A 4,909-nucleotide genomic window follows, 5' to 3' on the forward strand; every position below is an offset into this window, starting at 1 on the left:
ACTTTATTATTGCCTCTTGGGCATATCTCCAACATAGAGGGGGTAGACTACCTTATCGTGTACGGAACTGGGGAGGTTCCGGAAGAAGACAACGTTTGAGTAACACTAGTAGTAGTAGTAGTCGAGCAACACGACTCTATAGTATTTAGCTGCTCGAGTAGGAATGGTGTTAAGGCTTCTTAGACCTATATTGTATAAGTTAAGTAGGGTTCACCTAAAACCTTTGAGTTATCCTCTCTGGACCTAGGAGGAGCTCCAATGTGATGTACATATATGGCTTGTAATCTTAAGTGAGTGAAATAAAGATCAGCTATGCTTCAGTTGTACTACTCCGAGGGATGTAATATTTGCGGATTGGTACTTCGCACATGTTATGTCAATGACTGGCATACTACAACATGCAGTGGTATGCAGGGTCACCACAAGTGCGCTCGCCGGAGGAGGCGCCGGGGCGGCGAGACACTCGCCTAGGGAGGATCTGGGGCGGCGCGCTCGCCGGGCCACATGCTCGCCGGGGGAGCAGTTGAGGCGGCGACGTGCTCTCCGGTGGAGGAGCAGGGTTGAGACTTGCTCGTCGGGGGAGGAGCATGGGGGCGCGCTCACTGGAGGAGGCGTTGGGGCAGCGACGCGCTCGCCTGTGGAGGATCTAGGGCGGCGCGCTTGCTGGGCCACATGCTCGCTGAGGGAGGAGCTAGGGAGGCGCCGTGCTCTCCGAGGGAGGAGCAAGGCGACGACGTGCTCATCGGCGAAGAAGCAGGGCGGCACGCTCGATTGCTGGGCTCGCTCTCCGGTGGTAGGACTTGGATAAGGAGCAGAGAAAGGAAAGTTTGTGTGGCCAGCCTTAAAATAATAAATAGTGCGGCCCATCCACTATGCGGGTCGGAGGGATGATCGATTTTTCGCCCATGAATGGTCGGCTGATCTGCAGCGTTTAATTTCCTTGGCAAAGGGCTACGTTTTTGTGATGAATTTTCAGTGAGTTGATAATATAATGAAACCCAATGTGTGGTCGCTTGCAAAATTTTGATGAATTTTCAGTGAATTGATAATATAACAAAACCCAATGTGTGGGCGCTTTGCTAGAGAGGGGACAAAATCACCAAGGAACTGATCGGAAGCTATTGTATTGTGGTAGTGCTTTGCTGTAAAAAAAAGATCGTAGTGTCCAAGTTATACCCGCCTCGCCTATAGGTGTAGTGTCTATGATCAACACGAATATGGAAGGTCTAGACGAGTACGAGTACGTACCGATCCGTGTCAAGTTTCCTTTTTTTTTTTGCGAAAGTGTCAAGTTTCCTTTTTTTTTTTGCGAAAGTGTCAAGTTTCCTATTAGAATGCTAGTTCCGGAGAGCCCGTGCTCCCCACGGAGGTGTCTCTCCGGGTTCGTGTCCAAGTAGAGTCAGCTTCAGGGCTAGATCTCCTGCCGGCGCGGATCGGTCTTCAATCTCGTGCCACCGGATGTACTTTCTGCCCTTTGTGTTCTCGCCATGACGGTGTTCGGGGCGAGCGTGCCTCGCAGGAAGAGAACGGCGTTGGTGGCACCTCCAGACGCCAGGGAGGAGGAGGAACCGGCCACCAAGAACGGCGATGGATCTTCCGGCGCTGAAGGTACCGCTGTGTCGACGCCGTGTTCGTCCGCGCCCGCTGCCGACGGGTACGATGCTGTGGCGGCGGCCCAACTGAAATCCGAGCAAGAACGAAAGCGGAAGGGTAAAATGGAGGCAGTCCAGAGCCTGCCGATGCGCAAGAACGACGCCGCGCTGCAGCCTCCCTTTCCCAAGCTCATGGGCGACGCCATCCGGGCCCAATCCCCCGTGGACACCAGGGCACCGAAACCAGTCCTCTCCAAAGCCAGCAAGAAGCGCAGGCGGCACGACGGCGGGCAGTCTACATCGTCGGCAAGGTCCAACTCCAGCAAGACGGAAGTGCCCCTCCACAAGATCGACGTCGTCAGCGACAGCCTGCGCCGCACCCTGAGGGAGCTTGGAGCCTCGCCGCCGGCGCGCATCTACGGCAAGAGGCTGTGGAAATCAGACAGGGACAAGAACCAGCACCGCCTGCTCATGTCGTGCAAGAGGTGGCAGGCCGTGCCGTTCCCGCTCGACTGGATCCTGACGGCGGAAGAGAAGCCGCTGGTGGACGTACAGGCCTACGACCGCCGCGGCGAGCCCTTCGTGGTCCGATGCAAGAAGCTAACCACCAACAACGCATACCGTCTCATCACCGGCTGGGGCACCTTCCTGACTAACAACGGCCTCGTCGTAAAGAAAAACACCAGACCTGAAGAAGTGGAACTCTCCATGGTCGAACTCTGGGCGTTCCGTTCGCCGTTGCTCAAGGTGGGCGTCCACAACCAGCCCAACGGCCCGCTTGGGCTCATCATCGTGCACTACCTCCAAGGAGAATCCCCGCACGCCGATGCTGCCATTGCCAACATGTTGGCGGCAGGGAGCAGAGTTGCCATGCCAAGATGGGTTGCTGCTCCTGTCTATGAGGACGCTGCTCCTGTCCATGAGGACGTCGTGTCCGTCTTGGGTGGTGCTGCTCATGTCCATGAGGATGCCGTGCCCGTGCCCACCTTGGGTGATGCTGTTCATGTCCATGAGGACGCCGTTCATGCCCATGAGGACGCCACGCCCGTCTTGGAGGACGCCGTCGATGACGATGAGACGGACGAGGAAATGGTAGAGGCTGCAGAAGCCATGATAATGTTGCTTTATGGTTCTCCCGAAAAACAGGCGTAGGTAGTTTAGCTGATTGATGGAGAACTAATATATGGTTGGATGGTTAGAAGAGTAGTGGCACCCCCATCTCACCAGAGTTTAAATCCCGGATTTGACACTTTGTTATTTCATAAAGGGGGAATATTTTTCAGTGGGAGGCGACGTTTCCGTCAACACTGAGGTGTCTATGGTGACTTCGTCAATCTCAAGACCCGTCGGGTTAGATCTTCGATGCAGTCTCTCGGAAGTGCTCATAGGGTAGGGTATCCGGGCGTGCGTTCATAGGGGTGAGTGTGTGCGTGTATATGTGAGCGTCTTTGATTGTACAGTGTTTCGAAAAAAAAAGTTTAGTTGAGCTTGCGCAACATGGTTCCCTTCGTATTTAGGTTTCCAATTTGAGTTTTTCCCTCCTTGTTTATTTGTTTCACTAGGCGTTTATGAATGCCCTTTGGAATTGAACATTCCGACACAACAACAAATGTTTTTACAGGCATCCAATGATGCATCTTTTCTTAGTTTTCGGGGTTGGTAATGAGGCTCACATTTCTTAGGTTCTTTTTAGAAAAAAGAAATATCAACATCTAGGATATAGCAAACCAATACCTTTATATTCACCATGGAGGCTTTTTACGGTAAGGACTGGAGAATACTAACCGTCTAGGACGACAGATCCAATGGTTCAGTTTAATCAATACTACTTGATTTGAAGAGTAGTATTTTTTCACCCAAGGGCAGATTCGGTAAGAGCAAAAACACTGACCCATCTAATAAAGGAAACTTTCCTCTGCTTAACACATTCCATATATGGGATCCATGTATTGGATCTCTTTACGCTCATAGAGATAGAAAATACTAAAGAGCTATATACACTTCAAGTTCCACAACTTGTATGAGATGTGCAAATTAGTCCCACTACTTGCAAAATGGGGTATCCTAGTCCCACAACTTGTCTCCTGGTGCAAAACTGGTCCAAAGTAATCCAAAAGTGGACACGTGGCCAAGTCTTCTTTACAGAAATGCTCATATATATTTTTCAGTAACATATGTGACCTTATGTTTGTCTTCTATGTGTGTCCTACCTGTCAGAGGAGAATTTAAAATTGATGCGCTAGTGGCTGTTCGAACCGGGAACCTTCGCATCAAAAACGAATAGCTACCCACTGCAGCACACAAATCTTACTGCTATAGTCCATCCTGTTCTTCTACTTATACATTATGCAGCTAACACACTTAGATGCATCGCTAGCTTCTTTTGTAACTCGATGGTCACGCCTGTTGAATAACTCGTCGTGTCTATGTCCAAAGCTACTGGCTGAGTTTGAATAGGACTGGTAATCTAATCCGTGCAGAAGGTACTAGTTCCTAGTCTGAGCTTAATTTGAATAAACATTTTATATATGTTTTAGTTTGAACGGTTAAAAGATGGAAAAAGATCTTAGCCTAGTGACGCTACCGCATCGACGTATTCACAATCCAATTTCGGTCGAGCTTTACATCGGGGCGGACTGTTCGTGTAACCGCTTTGTCCGCTATGTGGAACACAGGCCAGCAAAAATTACCCTTTTCTTCTCATCTCTCTCCAAATCTCCTCCATCCCGTCTGCGAGCGTTGGTGCCGGGAGCTGGTCCAGGCGAAGGAGGCGATTATATCTTGGGACTAGCTCCAAGCAGCCTCTGGGCGTGTCAGAGATGTCGCCGCCCAATTAAAGTTGTTAATGACGGTGTCCGACGACATATTGCACGCGGCGAGCAGGAGCAGCCCGACCCGGCGAACATGACATGCAGAAGCGGTGGAGTGGGTGGTCGAGCGCGGCGAGCTCGCTGGAGCAGCGCGCCTTTCGCGTCGGCACAGAGCCGAGCTCGCCCCGCATTCTCTAGGCCTTGAGGCCTTGGGGTGCAGAGCTTGCCATGTGCGGCACCACCCTCCATGTAGCGGAAAAGCCTCACTGAGGCATGAGCGATTCAAAGGTAGCGTGAAAGTCCACACTCTATAGTACACATGGGCATTCCTCGGGCCGGGCAGAGAAAAGCCCAACCCGGCCCAATAAGCCCGACATGAACTAGGCTTAAATCACGTTCTCTGCAAGCCCGAGCCCGACCCGGCCCGGCGTTCGGGCTCCGAAATTAGGCCCGAACCAGGCCCGACATGCAAGCTCAACCCGGCCCGGCTTGGGATTTTTGGGCCAG

The sequence above is a fragment of the Lolium rigidum genome, chromosome 4 (genome assembly GCF_022539505.1).
Source record: "Lolium rigidum isolate FL_2022 chromosome 4, APGP_CSIRO_Lrig_0.1, whole genome shotgun sequence".
Classification (NCBI taxonomy): domain Eukaryota; kingdom Viridiplantae; phylum Streptophyta; class Magnoliopsida; order Poales; family Poaceae; genus Lolium; species Lolium rigidum.